Genomic DNA, 19,642 nt, shown 5'->3' on the forward strand with positions numbered 1-19,642 from the left:
AGAAGATCCATTTTATGAATTATTGTTGTAAATGATTTCTAACTTGTTTTGTAGGGCCTCAGTTAGGTGAAAGATATCTATAAACCTTCTCTTGCTCATTTGAGAGTTGTGATTTAGGGCTAAATTAGGGCATTTGCAAATAGGGGACATTACAAAAATTTAATTACGTTAACTAGAAGCTACATATCCAAGGGAAGAGAACTTTGCATTGGTATCAGAGACAATTTTTTGCCAATATGTAGGGTTGTATGTGATGCAAATTCATGAAAAAAAGTGATCAAAAAATTAGGAACTAATGAAGGGAAAAGAGAAAGGAAGAGGCCTTGCGTAATAGAAATGAGGAAACCGACATCTAAGAAGTCATTAGGAACGAAAAAAAGGAGCTAGCTAGGGAATATAGTCCACCATTAGAGAGTCTATGGCAGAGATTATGAGTTATAGTCCACCATGAGAGAGTCTATGGTAGAGATTATGAGGACTTTGAGAGAAATGAATCAACAATGGAGTGCTAGAAGTTCTAATCCAAATGGTGCAGAAGGAAGTCACTAAGCTACTAATGGAGTCTCAATCAATCCACCAACCAAGACTTTGAAAGCCATATTATTGCAAAGAGAAAAAGAGGAACCATTTGAAGAGTAGCATGTGCCACCAAGACCCAGAGTATAGTGCTCTAAATCTAGCCATCCCGATGACACATGAAGTATTATGATATGAAAACAAGTAATATCACTCACCATACTCACATATGATGGATCCAATGGGGTTACAAGTAGATTTTGGTTTCCAAAATTGAATACCTAGTGCTCCCTGAACCCCATGTATGAGGAGGACACAATCAAGTTTGCAACCCTTGGCCTAGAGAGTGTGGCTCATGAGTGGTTGTACCATGGCATGGTGAGCCAAGAACGTGGCTCAATTACTACCCCAAAGGAGCTCAGCTAGTGATTGATGGAGAGGTTTGATGGAAAGGATCTAGAGATATAATTTAGAAAGCTAGCATAGCTGAAGCAAGAAGGCACAATTGAGCATTATGTGGTAGAATTTTAGAGGCTACCAGTGATGGTTCCAAATGTGATAGAGAGGAGACTCATAGTTCTTTTTGTCTAGGGTCTAACCAAACCACTAAGGATTTGAGTTCCTTGCAAGAGGCCATCAAGAGAGCTTTGAATTTGGAGGAAACAATAAACAAAAACAAATTCTACTCCAAGAATGCATTGATGGTTCAACATAAGAGTTTCTCTCAATCTAAGGAGCTACCACTGAAACCAAACAAGGTTAAGGAATCCAAGAACGAACTTCAAAGGAAAAAGCTATGCTTTACTTGTATAGAGATAGGGTAGCTAGGTCATAAGTTTTTGGGAAAAGGGTAGATACACTATATAGTGGTAGTCATTGATGAGGATTTTGAGGTAGAAGAGTCTAAACTCAAGGATGTTGTCAATGTGGTTGAGCATGAGGAACAGGGAGGAGAGCATTGAAGTGGAACACTTCAGGCACTTTCAAAAGCACCTAGTAATCACCCTCTTCAAGTTAGAGGAGTCTTACAGGCATGTAGGGTGAGAGTTCTGATTGAGAGTGGGGCCATCCACAACTTCATTGATGAGGGCTTAGTAGCTAATATGGGCTTGAGGATAGAATATTTTGAGTGATTTATTGTTACAATGCCTAATGGGCTCACTATTCCATGCAACCAAAGAAATTAGTTCCTTGAGATGAAGTTAGGAGAGCATAAGATATAAGATGATTTCTATGTGATTAGTACTAGTGAGATAGATATGGTTTTGGGAGTTACAATGGTTGCATTCACTTGACTAGTACTCACAAAATTACCAGACTTTGGAGTTCAAATTCAAATACTGATAGGAAGGAGGTAGTTCTTTGTAGCCTATCTAATTGGGGTCACATGATTGTTTCAACTAAGAGAATAAAGAGGGCTTATCACAAAGACTAGGTAGCTTGGGCAGAAACTTGTTTGATTATAGATATAGGTCCATCCAAAGATGGGAGGTCTTATCTTGTTGATATCCAATCCATCCTAGATAAACATGGAAAGGTGTTTAGCGAAATTCCTCTAGGTTTACCATCACATAGGGGCTTTTAGCATGTGATTGAGCTAGAGGAAGGAGAAAAACCCATCATCAATACACATAAGAATAAGTTTTTGAGAATTGACAATGGTGGGAAATCTTGTCCAATAGATTTTGATAGATTTTATAAGGAGAATGAGGTAGACAAACATAAGGCAAATTTGTATACCCCTTAGTAGAATGAGTTGCAGAGAGGATAAGAAAGATACTAATGGAGAGGACTAGGAATATGCTTAGTGGAGTTAGCTTGGAACAAAATTTTTGGACAAAAACAATTGCTACAATTTATCCAATTAATATGTTTCCTACATTAGCTCTTGTAGATAAGACTCTTATGGAGGCTTGGTCAAACAACATCCCTCATTACAACATCTTTGTCTTTTTGGTTGTGAGGCATATGCTCATGTGCTTAAGGAGTGGTAGTTAAAATTGGAGAACAACGAAGTATATCTTCATTGACTATGGTGTTGGTGTGAAATGATGCAAACTTTGGGATCATATGGTTAAGAGAGTTTGATATAACAAAATAATTTTTTTTAAAGAGATTATGCCTTCTCCTATAGCTTTGTAGCCAAAAGTGTTGAAAATAAAGAGCCAGTTCGGATTATACTTGATTAAATTTTAATGTTGCCTAGTGGCAATTAAAATTTAAATATATATTGTAATAACTTAAAGCGATTACAATAATGTAACTGTTATCACTTGGACCTTCACCCCTGTTTGCTAAGCTATCAACTCAGCAGGCCTGTGACACATGGGAACCCTCCTAGGCCTGTGGGTTGCCTAAAAAATGGAGTGAACCTCCAGAGTAAGCTGGTTCTTTTCAGATTCTGCACCTAAACTAACAATTTCTTCAGGGAAAAGAGTGAGGAGGAGATAATACAAAAAAACTAAAACCTGAAACTAAGGTGATTGCACCAGATGGTATTCTTTTTTGGAATCTATCTAAGCAAAAGACACACAGTACAGCAATGATAATGAACCCTTTTTCACACTGACCAACAACTCATAACCCTTGCATCAATGCTTCATAAACAGGCTGGATAATCACAGTCCTAAGAGGGAAAAAATCCTTTTTTCACAACCTAAGACCATTAATCATTAAAACACAGCTTATGACCTGCAAGTAGTACATGTATTTCTGCATAAGGCATCAAAAGGAGATGTAAATTTTAAGGGGGGCAAAAGCCAACCACCAAAGAACTGACTAACCCTGAAGATGCAGTAACAAAGAAGGATGAGAAGTAGAGCAGCAAAACAAGCTATTATCCTTGCCAAACAGGTATCACCAAGCTTCATAAATCCTGAAAATGTGTTACAAAGACATCCATTCTTGCAGAGACAACCAAAAATTACAGTCTGCTCCAAGATGAATGAATCAGAACCCTTACAAAAAGGAAGGCTGTCAGTATATATGTCTTTTTTCAAACATATCAAGAAGACTCCACCTCCTCCTTTTAGGTCGAGCAAACTCAAAAACCCTAACTTTTGGGTCTCAAAAATATCTCAAAAGGGATAAACCTGAGCCAAAAGGCTAAGTCATCCATTCTGCAAACATAAAACCTCATAAATGCAACATAAATGCTTCTGAAATGCCTCTGACAGGCCTGCAAGCCCTCATAAATGCAAAAATATCCCTCCCTTTGCCCAAACAAAAATATCTAATAAAGTGATTTTTTCAAAAAAAAGATTTATTATTTTTTGGTCAGACATTTGTTTGACTTTATTTTTATTTATATTTAAAAAGCTTTAATAATATAAAAGTAATAAAATTGTTTTATTTAAAGCGATAAAATAAATAAATCACTTAAATAATACAATTCTATTATTTTTATTTATTAAATAATAATAAAGTGTAATAAAAAATATATTTAATAAAAGTGTTTTATTAACACTTTAATAAATAAAATTTTTTATTATAATTTATTATTTTTTACAAATTAAATAAGAAATAAAATAAACAAATGTTTAATCAAAAAATAATAAAAATTTTTTAATAAAAAGAAAAACTTTAGAAAAACATTTGCCATAGGCTTGAGGGCGTATTTTTGAGACTTTACAAAAAAAATTGCTAAGGATAATAGCAAGAGGGGACAAAGTGATAAAAATCACTTAGGAAGCCAAATGATTTTACAAAGATTTTAAAGTGATTAGAATCACTTGGAGGCATAAGCGAAACTCAACATGTCCACCATGCGTATCGCGTGGCATAAGAAGGAAAAGAAATGATTTTTTAAATGAAGACGTTTTTAGGGAAACATAACCCTAAAAACCTTCATTCGCCTCTTTACTTTTGCTCTCGATGATTCTGGAAACGGCTCTGCACTGGGCGTCGCTTAGGGTTCGAAGGGAAAAAAGTCATGCATCCTTCATTTCTGGGCGCATCTTTGAGCGCTGGGCCCTGTTTTTGCTACGGCCGGCTCTTCTTTCTTGGTATTTGCTGGTTTTGGGCTCATTTTGGAGCCGCTGTGGAAGACATTTTGCGTTTCTGAATACTTCCTGGGTGTTTGGAGCTCGGCCTCCTTGCTGGGCGCGGTCTTATCGCTTTTGCATCCATTATTCTGCACAGGGCCGCCATTTTTATCGACTCAGGAAGGAAAAATGCACAGGTCCGCCATTTTTTTTTTTGATTCTGGAAAGAAAGAAAAGCTTTTTAATGTAACATGTTGGCTTTCCTCTCTACGTTTTTTGAAAATTTTCAAGTATTTGAACCTGTTCGGCATTTGCTTGCATTTTTGCAAAAATTCATTCATGTCTTTTGCTGTATTTTCTGGAAACTATTTTCCCTGGGCTGTATACAACATCTTCATTAAAAATATAAACCCCACTGTAGAAAACATTCTATGTCTGCTTGTGTCTGCAAAAATTAACTTAAGTGATCTGTCGTTTTTGCTGGAAGCTACTTTCCTTGGTATGCACTTGTTATTTTTCCCTTTCTATATAATAAAAATACAGAAAAACAGTTCGAAAAACTGTGCTTTTTGAAAATTTTCATGCATCTGAACCTGTTCGGCATTTGCATTCAGTCTCCCAACTATTTTCCTTTCTTTGGGTTCATATATCTTCTTTTAGTATAAGCCAGGAAAGTGACGGCATGGCAGTTACTTTATCAATGAATATGAAGCTCTTTTTCCATCAAATTGCAGCCCAAATTCCTGAATACTTTCCCTGTTGCTTATTCATTATGCATACTGCCCAACTGAAGAAGCAAGATGATGTCCTATTATGATATGTATTTCAATACAAGCATGTACTCTTTTTGGATAACTACCTAAAAGTACAAAATATTATCCAGGACTCCAATGGTATGCTTATGACACTTCTTTTTGCTAAAAAGGTTATGACGCGAAGAATCTTGGTGAACTAATTTGGAATGCTCAAATACTATAGTAGTCCACTGTTTCTTCTCTGAGCATTTTGTCTGTACTGGCCCTTATCACTCTTACCTGGTCATCTATAATTTCTAGCACCTCTGAAACTGCACCTAGAACTCCACTTGACATCCCAACATCAATGCGCCATATTCTGCTGTTACATTTACAGTTTGCACTAGTTGTTTGGGGAGTATGACCGACTACCATGCCTGCTTTTCGACGAGCATCTGCTACAGCTTCAGGGACTACCTCATAGCCATAGACATACTTAACCCTTTTGGCTAGTGTAAGACCAATAGTACCAGTTCCACGAAACAAAACCAGAAATATTTCTGAACTGTCACCTCTTATACTTGCTGCTGCTTCTACCAGTGAGTATAGCCCATCTGCCCGTTGAGTATTGGTTTGAAAGAAAGAGTTAGCTGATATTTCAAAAGTAAGCCCTCTTAAAGTCTCCGTTATGCTATTATTACCATGCAATACATATTCCTTTTCACCAATTATGTGTTTCCAACAGAAGTATTAACACTATTTAGAATGCCCACCACTTCTGGAATGGTATCAACAATTTTCTTCACAAAAGGCTGAAGCAATGTGGGCTTGTAACAGGATGTCACTAAATTGACCATGATCTGTAATGATCCTGTGTCATAATCTCTGCCTGTTCTTATAGTGAGATGTTTGAGGAATCCATTGTGTTTATAAACATCATAAGCAGATAGATTTGACATTGGATCCTGCCAACACTCTTGCACAATTGTAAGTACATGATTCGCTACTTTGTGTTGTAACAAACAATTTTTTATAGGGAGAATCTTATCAAAGCACCCTGGCACATGAAGTCCTAAGGCGGGTTTGTTCATTTCTCTGCCATCTTTTCCATTTATTGTACCTTCAGGTAACCAACTTTTCGTTCCAAGTGAAAACTCCATCCTGTTACGGTAGTGAAACTGCAGATCACATGGTACAATAGGCCTCATATAGTCTTTATGTCCTTGGATAGGAAACCTTCCTATATGAACCATTAATTCACGGACCTGCTACTCTTTTGCCTTGACCTGAGCCTCATATGCAAGATTCTGTGTCTTACAGCCTCCACAAACTATTGCATGCTCACAAGGAGCTATCACACAATTGTTATGAGGAGATAGGGTCTTTAGTTTTTTAACCTCCATGACACTTTGGGTGATTCATAACTAATGGCTGCAATCGAAGTGCTATGATGGTATGCTGCCACTGTGAATGTCTTATGATCTTTGAAATCACCTTTATGCTGCTCTGAAATTCCTTCTTTCATCTGATGTCGATCAATCAGCTCTTCATCTTCCTTTATCTCAACCTCATTAATTTTAGCACCCAAATCCTCATCATATTTGGCCCTCCAAACAGGTTTGTTTTCAGAACCTTTCTCCACATTATCTGTATTAGATTGTAGTCTTCTAGTTTAGGTGCAGTGCCATTGGCATCCTCTATTTCAAACTGTTCTGTTTTTTCCTCCATATACATACATTTATCACTTCTGTTCAGCAAGTATTTATGAAAAACAGTTTCATTGTTCTGCATATCAAGTGGGATTGATTTCTTTGAGAGTTCTACTTCATGACTCCCTCTATTATCTAGATTATGCATACATTTGGTTATCTCTCTCCGAAATTTCAAATTCCAATGAATTTGCTGGAATCATATCATCACTAATTGGCATCCTTGACTGTTTGAAATCTGCAATAACCATTGGAAACTCACTTTCTGTACCTTCACTAGACATTTCCATACTGAATCCATCTCCAACCTCTATAGGAATTAGTGAACGCCTATCAATGATACATCTAGTTTAACAGAAAGTCCAAACTCTTCCTGCAAAGCAGCTTTGCATTCAGCCCTGGAAGATCCTCTGTCTACCAATGTATAGTGGCTCGTGCATAATCTCAATGCCTAAACTTCATATTCAAACTTTGTATTTCTCACATGAGTTGGGCTCAACCCTTGTGGGAGCTGCATTCGTCTCCACTCATCTTATTGAATTTCATAAACAGCAAGCTGTTCTTTTTCCTTTTCCTGCACATGAAACAAACCTGTTAGCAAAATTGCATATTTATGGTGGCTTTCCTTTGATCTGATTTTGCCTTTTTGGAGATTCCTTTGTACTTGCGAGCTATATGCATTCGATGTATGTAGGGATCATATATACATATGCGTGCATTAGTACATATGTCAGAAATGCAGCCAGCTATTGCTTAGAACAAAAAGTTCTAACGCATTGTTTGTTTCAACCTTTTTTGCAGATCAGAAGGAAAACATCAACGGACCGGGGGGGAGCAACAAGACAAAGGCTACGACGAGCATCTCCAACTGTTCTAGTCATTCAGGCAATGACTGGTTCCACTTCTGACATGCCTTATTTTTCTTTGTACTTGCATACATATGTGTATATTTCTCTTCTGCATTGAATATACGTAGCTAGTCCCACGGCTCCTGTGTGGGACGCATTTTGAAAATGAATAAAAAAAACTTTTCTTTTGCAAATGAGATGTTTTTTTCTTTGCTGTTACAGAATAAAGTACTTAGAAACATCATTTTTAAAACACAAAATAGAGAAAGAGTATACACTAGCTTTCTTTTGTTCATGCTTAGCATCTCTCAACCTATTTTTCAGCCAGGAGCGAAAAATAGGTAACAGTAACTTGTAATCATATGAGACTGGTCCTATTTGGGTGTAATGTGCTAAGGCAAATGCAACATGTAACTTGTAAAGGCATGATAGGTCAAGACCTATTCATGTAACTTGTAAATAGAATTTGAATTTATTGTATTTTGGTGCCAAGTTCATTATAGCTGACTAAGGCAAACAAGTTACTTGTGTCTCCTATATAAACAAGGCAATGTAATCCATCCTATATACCATTCATGCATTCATCCAATTCAGCGATCTGATCTGCAAGCAATTCAAGACAGCGAATTCTTCCAAGAATCACCAAATATATATTGAAGGCCTGCCATTATACTCTGAGGTCAGTGAACTCACTTTGGAGAATAGCGAATTCATTCTAGCTGAGTGAATCCAGTCAAGGGTGGCGATTATCATCAAATTGAAGGAAAGTCAAATTCTGATCAGAATTCAAGATTCAGATAAGTCAGTTTGTTCATGCCCTAAGTGGGCGAATTTGTACTTGGCTATCCCTTTACATTAATATAATCTGATCTGAATCTTTTTGTTGGGTTTTTCCTCCAAGAGGGAGGTTTTCCCAGAGTACTGTTGTGTTGTTCTTGTGTTGTTTTGTACTGTTATGTGTTGCATTTTCAGTTTTAGTTATTTACCTTCACTCTAATTACTAAAATCAACATGGTATTAGAGCTTGGTTCGTAAATAGTTGTGATCAGATTTATCAATCTTTTATTGTCTGTCAGCCTAACCTACTGTTCAAAGCTTAGACTACATGGCTTCTTCTCTTAGGGCTGAAGACAAGTTGGAAGGTTCGTATGATGATGGCCTTGAATGATCTTGTTGAATACGTTAGCAAGGATGTTGAAGAACCTACTGATGAAAAAGAAAAGGAAGAACAGAAGGACTTTCAAGCTCGAAGGTTGATCATTGATTCTGCCAAAGACAATATTGTGTCATCTAACTCCAAGATGAAGTCCACTAGAGAGATGTCCAACACATTGGAGAAGATGTATTAAGTCAACAACACTAGCCGCATTCTTGCTTAAGGAATCAACTCTCCCACATCCGATTGGAGAAAGGGGAATCTATCACTTCCTACTTCATGAGAATGACTGATTTAAATGATCAATTTTCAACAATAGGGAAGGAAGTTGAAGACAACAATCTTACCTTAACTGCCCTCAATGGTCTTCCTCCAGCTTGGGAACCATTCATTCAACGAATCAGTGCGAGGATTGAGCTTCCCAAGTTTGAACGATTAGGGGAGATTGCATCCAAGAAGAATCTCGGCTGGCTGCTTAGGGGGCAATTAGGAACTCTCATGGAAGAGACCATCACATGCTTGCAGCCCAATCAATCAAGAAGAAAAGTGGAAATTGGAAGAAGGGTAACTTCAAGAGGAATAGAGATTTCAGACCTTCAGCAAGTCATGATTCAAGGAAGAAGCCAAGAGATATCGCACGCATTCGTTGCTTCAAATGTGACAAGTTTGGTCACTATGCAAAGGAATGTCAAAATCAGCTCAAGCAAAGAGAAGCGAATCTCAATGAAGTTGCAGAACATAAGAACAATGAAGACTTCCTCTTCATCTCTGCCTTGTCAAGAAATATACCGACTGACTACAACACATGGCTGATCGACAGCGACACATCTAGACACATCACAGGCTATCGAGAGCATCTTTCAGACTTGATAGAGAAAGAATCCAATCTTCATTTGGTAATTGGTGATGATGCTCGATATTCGGTAAGAGGTTTCGGTACTACTTCATTAAATTTAGATTCTGGTATCTCTCTACATCTCAATGATATTTTATTTGTGACTAGAATTGAAAGGAATCTTATCTCCATTTCTACACTAGAAAATAAGGGTTATCAATTAGCATTTTCTGAGGGTAGAGTACTTGCGTGGCCTAAGAAATCTAATTTTAAATCTGCTCGTGTCATTGGTAATAGATATGATAGCTTATACAAGCTTTTAGCCAAACCTGTTCAAGCTCACATTCATGAGGGTCCTGAGATCAGTGAGCTATGGCACAGGAGGCTTGGTCATTTACACTTCCAAGCACTTCCCTCACTTGAGAAGATGGTCAAAAGTATGCCTAAATTTAGTCAATTTCATGATGATACTTGCAAAGGATGTGCTTTAGGTAAGAACACTAAAAGTCCATTTTATAAAAGTGAAAGTAGAGCTAAAGAAAAATTAGCACTTGTTCATTCTGATATATGTGGACCCATGTTTGTTGCTTCACCTAGTGGATTCCTATACTATGTTATATTCATAGATGATTTCTCTAGAAAGATTGGATTTACTTTCTGAAAACTAAAGAATCTGATGAAGTATTAAGTAGGTTCAAAGAATTTAAGGCTTTAGTTGAAAATCTATCTGGAAAAAGAATTAAAGTGTTAGGATCTGATAATGGAGGTGAATACACCTCAAGTAGCTTTCATGACTTTTGTGTAGAGATAGGAATTAAGAGGGAGTTATGTGTTCCCTACAATCCTTGGCAAAATGGGGTGGCTAAAAGAAAGAATAGATCCATTGTTGAAGCAGCTAAAGCTATGATTCATGATCAAGATCTACAAACCTTCTTGTGGGCTGAGGCATCTAAGACTGTAGTATATGTTCAGAATAGATGCCCTCATTGAGTGTTGAAGAACATGACTCCTGAAGAAGCCTTCACTAGAGTCAAACCTGATATTAGCCACCTAAGGATCTTTGGAAGCCCTGTCTATGTTCATGTACCAAAGGAAAAGAGAACTAAGCTAGAGCCATCCGGAAAGAAGGGCATCCTTGTTGGATACAGTGAATCTTCCAAAGCATTACGAGTCTACATCCCAAGACAAAGGTACATTGAGGTAAGTAGAGATGTAACTTTTGAAGAAAATATTGTTCATAAGAAATCTAAAGGTTCCTTGGTTGATGATAAAGAACTTAATGGAAATCAAGATATGGATGTTGATACCAACCCTAAGATTCAAAGGGAGTCTATTGAGCCTTCAAAATATATTGAGCCTTGTGATCCTTCTAAGCCTCTGGATCCAACTAATGGACCCAGAGACATTGCAGTTAATAAGAAGAGACCACTTTGGGTTAGGAACACCATCCAAGAAGTCGAAAAGTTTGCAGCTACCCAAGGAACATTCAGAGAAAGCAAGAGACCTCAGAAGCTCTCCAACTATGTTGAAATGATGTGCAACATTATTGAGACTAAACCATCAAATGTAGAAGAAGAACTGGCTAAGGGCACTCACTGCATAACAAATATCTGGTCTAGTGTTAACTAGATACATCAAGGATCCAATCAGCTGTCTGTACTTCGATGGATCTACAAAATCAGAGTTAGCTGCATATAAACTCAATTTCTTCAAGTTAGTTTCCATAGGAGTAGACATAGGTTTGTAGTCCATCATTCCAACCTTTTCAATATATCAATAGTATATTTTCCTTGACTAAGGATGATTTCATTAGATCTTTGCCATACTTCTAAACCTAGAAAGTAGTGCATTAGGCCTAGATCCTTCATTTCAAATTTTGCAGCTAATTCTTTCTTACATCTAATGATGAGACTATCTTCATTGGTTAGAAATAAATCATCCACATACAAAATCAAAATTAGCATTTTACCATCAAATACTTCAAAGTAAAGGTTAGAATCAACATCATTCTTACAAAATCCTAAACTAACCAAATACTTATCAATTCTTTCATACCAAGCTTGAGGAGCTTGCTTGAGGTCGTAAAGAGCTTTCTTCAATCTGCACACATGAGATTCTTTATTATGAATCTCATATCCTTCTGGTTGCTCAATATAGGCTTCTTCTTCAATGACACCATTAAGGAAAGCAGTTTTTACATCCATCTAATGTAACTTCCATCCCTTAGCTGCAGCAATAGCTATAATAGTTCTAATAGAAGTATATCTAGCAACATGTGCAAATGTTTCCTCATGATCTATGCCTTCCTTTTGAGAAAAACCACGAGCTACAAATCTATCTTTATATTTCTCAATACTTCCATTAGCAGTATGTTTAATTTTAAAGAACCATTTAAAGGATACAATAGACTTACCTTTAGGTCTAGGCACAATATCCTAGACATCATTCTTGATTATGGATTGATATTTTTCGTCCATGACTAACTTCCACACTTGCTAGTTCATGGGAACAAACCAAAGCATGTTCATCTTGTTGCGGCCAAGCATATTCTGAGATATTTGCGAGGCACAGTTGGTTACGGGTTGAAGTATCCAATCAGCATTATCATCACCTTGGAAGGCTACTCTGATTCTGATTGGGCAGGAAGTGTAACCAATAGAAAGAGCACTTTAAGAATTTGTTTCAGTTTGGGTTTTGTTGTTATCTCCTGGGCCAGCAGGAAACCGTCCTCAGTTGCATTAAGTATTGCAGAAGCTGAGTACATTGCGTCAAGTGTGGCGTCAAGAGAAGCAGTGTGGCTTCACAAGCTTCTTGCTGGGTTGTTCGGACAACCTTGGGAACCCACTATCATTCATTGTGACAATCAGAGTTGTATTAAGATGCCTTCTAATCCTGTGTTTCATGACAGGTCAAAACATGTGAAAACTCATTATCACTATATTCATGATATGGTATAGAGAGGTGTCATTCAGCTGAAATATGTCAACATTGATGAGCAGATTGCAGATGTTCTCACCAAGCCTCTAGCTCGTGTGAAGTTTGAATACTTCAGAGAGAGACTTGGAGTTGTTGAGAACACAGCTTTGGCTGAGAGGGAGTCTCAGTCCCAGTGATGCACTAAGTTGCATCTTCCACTCTTTGCGGGCAATGCAAGGTGGCATTGGATCCTTCTCAGGGAGAAGGTTGAGGTGAAAGACCTCCTCCACCCTCTACGGGCAATGCAAGGTGGATCCATCCTCTACAGGCAATGCAAGATGGATACAATGAAAAGATCCATGATGTGTTATTACAATATGATAATCCTCCCTAACTTAGAGGGAGTGTTGAAAATAAATAGCCAGTTCGGATTATACTTGATTAAATTTAAATGTTGCCTAGTGGCAATTAAAATTTAAATACATATTGTAATAACTTAAAGCGATTACAATAATGTAACTTGTAATCATATGAGACTAGTCCTATTTGGGTGTAACGTGCTAAGGCAAATGCAACATGTAACTTGTGATGACTTGATAGGTCAAGACGTATTCATGTAACTTGTAAATAGAATTCAAATTTATTGTATTTTGGCGCCAAGTTCATTATAGCCGACTAAGGCAAATAAGTTACTTGTATCTCCTATATAAACAAGGCGATGTAATCCATCCTATACACCATTCATAAATTCATCCAATTCAGCGATCTGATCTGCAAGCACTTCAAAACACAATGAATTCTTCCAAGACTCAGCAAATATACATTGAAGGCTTGCCATTATACTCCGAGGTCAGCGAACTCACTTTGGAGAATAGCGAATTCATTCTAGCTGAGTGAATCCAGTCAAGGGTGGCGATTATCATCAGATTGAAGGACAGGTCAAAGTCTGATCAGAATTCAAGATTCTGATAAGTCAGTTTGTTCATTCCCTAAGTGGGTGAATCTGTACTTGGCTATTCCTTGACATTAATATAATCTAATCTCAATCTTGTTGTTGGGTTTTTCCTCCAAGAGGGAGGTTTTCTCAGGGTATTGTTGTGTTGTTCTTGTGTTGTTTTGTACTGTTATGTGTTGCATTTTCAGTTTTAGCTATTTACCTTCAGTCTAATTACTAAAATCAACAAAAAGAGGATAAGAAATATGTGGTTCAACCACTCCCTAAGAGAGAGAAAGTTGAACTAGAATCTTGTGAAGGACTTAAATAAGAGGAGAGCTCAAATACTTTAGATAGTACCAATAAGATGGTAGAACATCCACCTTGGATCTTGAGGTCAACTTGGCATAGATCACAACTAGACAAGTATACTCCTCCTGATTGGAGATGTATTTTTGCTTTCATTATTAATAGAAATGAGCCTAGAAATGTGGAGGTATTAGGTATGGATGATTATAAGTTCTACATGGTGGCTATGGATAAAGGAATAGATGGATTAGAGAAAAATAAAACATAGGACTTAATACCTTTGTGTAATGATCAAAACAAATTTGGTTGTAAATTAGTGTTAAAAATAAAAATTGGTTTTGATGGCATTGTTGAGAAGTACAAGACTAGACTAGTTGGAAAATGGATATTCCTAATTTAAGGGAATTTAGTATGGTGAGATTTTTTCTTTAGTTGCTAACCCAACATATATTCAAACCTTATTATATATTGCAACAACATTTAATCTTGAGATTGAGAAAATGGATGTGAAGACAATTTTCCTACATGGTGATTTGGAGGAAGAGATCCACATGACATAGCCAAAGTGCCATGTAGAAAGTAAAGAATGCTTGGTTTTCTTTGTATGGTCTCAAATAGTCTCATAGGATCTGGTACTACAATGTGATTACATTGAGTTGAATTTGGGATTTTTGAGATCAAATTATATCATTGCATTTATTATAAGATAGATTCAACTTAAACGTTCAATTGGTTCCAGCTTGCTTCCTTTTTTTCGCAAGTCCAACTGACGACCTAGTGATCACCTTCCTTCTCCGTATCACTTCCGTCGAGTGTTTGAGAAAAGGCTTTCCACTGATCTTCCTTGGATTCAAGAGTTCGCATTCGCTGTCAAGCACTCCTAATTCAATTCTGTCAAGCGTGGAGGAGGGTAAAAAGCTCTAGATATTTTTTCTAAATATGAATTGATAAGTTCCACTGATCGCGGCTTGAAAATGATCACCCCTCCCTCTAGCACCAATTCTATTGAGTGCGGGAGGAGGGACAAAAGCCCTGGATAACTCCTTGCAAATTAGGATCTCGATTTCATCTACTCATGGCATGATAATGCTCAGCCCTCCTTCTAGTGCCAATTCTATTGAGCGTGGGAGGAGGGTGAAAAAAAGTCTTTAAGATTACTCCTGCAAAGATAAATTGATAGAATCTGAAGTCTAGCTGCTTAGGCATTCATCGCGATCATGCCCTCCTTCTAGCGCCAATTCTGTTGATGCGTATTTTGTACACGACCAAACACAGAATAAAATACCAAAAGGTACCTTATCCTCTCTTGAATAAAGCTCCCAAATGCTGAAGATATCGCAGAAGGATCAATTGGAGAAGCTTCAAGGTTCCTATTATGTAGGATCTCTACTCGTGGATAAGCTCTTTGTGGTATTATGTGATTTTGCTAGAATCACAAGGGGACTTACACTCAATGACCTGAACGTCTGATTTGCTGGAATCACAAGATTTCACTTGCCTAGATTTTGGAAAAAAAAGAAAAAGGATGAGGGCGAAGAAAGGATCTAATTCTGACACTAAGAATGTAGGAGCAATAAATAACCTTAGGTGAAATTCTAACTAAGTCTTGTTTTAACATCCCAGGACCATCTCCACAAGGTTAGTGCGATCTTCAGAGGAAAGCTTTATGATGTTCAGATCATCGCTATAAGCATAGACACCATCAGGTTGATGCATATCAGTGAAGAAGCGACAATTGAAGTTAAGCTTAAGCTAAATGATTCCAGTTGACTACACAAGGCAAGTTTGCAATCAACAAACTACTAGTAGTATGGATATACAAATTTCACCATCAATCAAACACATTTCTTCCACTCATCTAATAACATGAAATCAAATCTGAGAAGTATAAAGACCATGCAAATTCTTGAATCGACCCATAGATTTCACCATTTCTTCAATGAAGTTTTACAAAGTCTTTTACAACATCTTGGCAACAATCTTTGCCTTCTCTTGCTATTCTACTCTAATTGCTATTCTATCAATTGACTATTCACTATTAGCTAACCATTCACCTACTATCAACTATTGACTAACTATTAGCCTTTAAAAATGAGGAGCCAAGGCTTATATAGCGCCCTCAATACAATTCAATGGCTCGGATCAATTTGAGATCAATGGCCGATATTTTACAATGAAAACCCTAATTAGGGTTTGTTACAACCAACTCAATTCTGGCCAATGAAATAATTACATTATTTGGACACATGTCTTCTCTGGAATATTCGACCAATGGATAACCGAGGTAGGTACATCGAAGTTAGTGCCATCTTTGATGAGTCAGGTACATTGAATCTAGACACGCTGAGGTGGACCAATCCGACTGGAGGAGTGATGACTGGGATGCCACCTTGTCTGACACTTGCAACTTGGTAGATATTCAATTTGATGATGCTAAGAAGCTAACTTTAGTTAACTCTTCTGAAACTGTCTGCTTCTCCAACGGACCCTTGCTCTGACCTCTTTTGTCTTTGATGTGCAGGGTGGATGGTGTACCTTTCCTTGGAATGCTGGACTGGAAGATGTCATCCTTGATGATGCTGGACTGGAGAAGGTTGTCCTTGTTGATGCCGGATTGGAGGAGGTCGTCCTTGTTGATTTTGGATTGGAGGAGGTCGTCCTTGTTGATACCGGATTGGAAAAGGTTGTCCTTGTCCTGGCCTGGTCTTCTTTCATCTGCAAGACAAACCAAAAGATGATTAAGGACACATAATATATTTATTCTAACATAGCATTTTATACCTTAAATCAAGAACAAGAAGACACCAAAATGAAGTTTGTTCAAGATTCTTTCCAGGGACAGGCCCTATAAGAATTTCGCCCTGGACCCTCTGGAAGGGTCAAGAGCGAAATTTGCATTTTAGCCCAAAATTCACACTTTTGATGGTCAAACATCTTTCCAAGGCATTCCAAATAGTTTTTCTCACCCTAGTCTAGGCCTAACTTAGCACAAAATTTGGAGAAAAGGATGGTTTTAGTGTTTTTCGCTCTGGACCCTTTGGAAGGGTCAGGAGCGATTTTCAAGTTTTGAGCATGTTCCTCCATCCTTTCAACTTAAATTCACCTCCAAGACTAAGGACACATTGCCTCACTCCTATCTAGGCTATAGAAATCAAAATTATAACTTGTCTTGCAAAGAAAGTAGGCGATCCTAGGATTTTCGTTCTGGACCCTTTGGAAGGGTCAGGAGCAAAATCCTTGGTTTGGGCTAATTTCCATCATTTTTCAACATCAATTAACTTCAAAAAGGCAAGAACATGCCCCCTCGCACCCATCCAAGCCATGAAAACCTAACATTTGACTAGACTTGCAAGGAAAATAGGTGATTTTAAGATTTTTGCTCTGGATCCTTTGGAAGGGTCAAGAGCGAATTTCTTCCTCTAGCCCAAAATCATCATTTTTGGAGACAAAAATCCATTCAAAGATAATCTCAAGGGCTTCTATCATCTTTGTCTAGGCCTGGCTTGGCACAAATGTGAGAGGAAAAGGTGGATTTTAGAATTTCGCTCTGGACCCTTTGGAAGGGTCAGGAGCGAAATTCTTGATTTGGCTCAATTCCTTCAGTTTCAATGTTTCCTAGCAACTTGAAGTTACTCCTAAAGACTTCTTCCATCCCAATTCACTTTAGTTTGCAATTGTCATGTCACAAATTTGGAAAAAAGGTGGTTTTGGTGAAAATTCACCCTAGACCCTCTGGAAGGGTCAAGAGCGAATTTCTTAATTTAGGCTCATTCTTCCATCATTTCAAGTTGAATTTACATCAAAAGGCTAGAAAACACTTCCCCTCTCACATCCAACCCAAGTTTGACTTGATTTTGCAAGGGAAAATAGGTGGTTGAAGAATTTTCGCCGTGGACCCTTTGGAAGGGTTAGGAGCGATTTTCATCATTTGGCTTAATTCCTTCGAACTTGATAATTATTGACCATTCAAGGGCATGCCTAAAGACACCTCTAATCTTGACCCACACTAGACTTGGCATAAATTTGAGGGAAAAGATAGGTTTTGTAGAATTTCGCTCTGGACCCTTTGGAAGGTTCAGGAGCAAAATTCACTTTTTAGACCAAAATCATCATTCTTTCAAACCCAATCTTCATTGCAAGGTAAAATCTCATCTCTCTTCGCCCTAGGAACAAGGTTTTAAGCTCAAGCAAGGTAAAAAATATAGGCTTGTACGGAATTTCGTTCTAGACCCTTTGGAAGGGTCAGGAGCGAAATTTCCTTCCTTGGCTAAAACACTCATTCCTCAACTCTTTCAAACATCCTTAAGGGTTTCAATATGCCCATTCTCTCTTTCAACATACCTTGGACATCAAAATTTGGCCAAATAAGGAAAGAAATGAGGTCTAGGAGGATTTTCGCTCTGGACCCTTTGGAAGGGTCAGGAGCGAAAATCTCATTCTTGACTTGATCCTTCATCTTTTCAACTCCAATCTTCTCTGGAAGGTAACAAAAATCATTCTTCACCCAAGAGACAAGGTTTGTGGTCTAAGCAAGGTCAAAAAGGTAGGCTTGCAAGGAATTTCGCTCTGGACCCTTTGGAAGGGTCAGGAGCGAAATTCACCTTCTTAGCTAGAATCCTTCATTTTTTCAAGCCTTTCAAACATTTCCAAAGTCCAAACATGTCCACACTTCCCTTCAAGATGTCTTGCAACTCAAAATTTGGTCAAACTAGGGAGGAAATGAGCTTTAGGAAGATTTTCGCTCTGGACCCTTTGGAAGGGTCAGGAGCAAAAATCTCATTCTAGGCTAGATTACTCACTTTTCAAACTTCAAACCACTTCAAGAAGCAAACTTAGATCATTTTCCACCTGAGGAAGAAGGTTTCAAGGTCAACCAAGGTAGTAAATGAAGTTTATGATGAATTTCGCTCTGGACCCTTTGGAAGGGTCAGGAGCGAAAATCATGATTTGACCTTGATTCTTGCTTTTTTCAACTCTAATTTTCTTTGAGAGGCAAACATAGATCCTTTCTCTTGCATCTCCACCAAGATCCTGACTTTGGCTAGAGGGAAAATGAGTGCTTTCAAGAATTTCGCTCTGGACCCTTTGGAAGGGTCAGGAGCGAAATTCACTTTTTAGGCTCAATTCACCTTTAAACTGACTTGACTTTGTCTTAGACTCGATCCTAGATCCATTTCCTTCCATATCCTTGCAAACTTGCTTGACCACTCTTTGACTTAGGCGAGATCTTGAGTCTTTGGTGAATTTTCGCTCTAGACCCTTTGGAAGGGTCAGGAGCGAATTTTGACATTTTAGCCTCCTCGTCAGAATTATTTTATGGAATATAACATTTAAGTATAAGTGACATCTTATACTTTAAGTTATATTCCATATATACTTCCAGGATGTTTGAGAGTGGTTTCGGACCTCCAGGAGTTATATTGCAAAATCTAGTTTTTGGAGGATTCTTCAGTTTTCCAGACTTAGTCAAATTTCAGGATCAGGACATTTAAAGACTAGGATGACATTCCAGACTTTATCACTCACCAACTTGACCTAGCTCGGACCTTCAAGAATGATACTCACTCACCAAGCAAGACACAATTAGTAACAAGAGCAAAACCAGGCCCTAAGGAAGACTCCTAAAGAAACCCTAATTCTGGGGCCCTATGGACTCACCCTGGCTCAAGCAAAGCTTGCAATCCAACGATCCCCTCGATAGC

General features: G+C 37.9%; 1 protein-coding gene and 1 pseudogene across 2 annotated transcripts in view; both read right to left on the bottom strand.

Moving 5' to 3' along the window:
- The window catches only part of LOC131064020 (probable low-specificity L-threonine aldolase 2), a 109,666-nt gene that overhangs the window by 40,455 nt on the left and 49,569 nt on the right, over positions 1 to 19,642 (bottom strand). The window lies entirely within an intron of this gene.
- On the bottom strand, positions 5,076 to 6,677 carry LOC131037550 (uncharacterized; annotated as a pseudogene).

Source organism: Cryptomeria japonica, chromosome 11 (assembly GCF_030272615.1).
Source record: "Cryptomeria japonica chromosome 11, Sugi_1.0, whole genome shotgun sequence".
In the NCBI taxonomy this organism is placed as follows: Eukaryota; Viridiplantae; Streptophyta; class Pinopsida; order Cupressales; family Cupressaceae; genus Cryptomeria; species Cryptomeria japonica.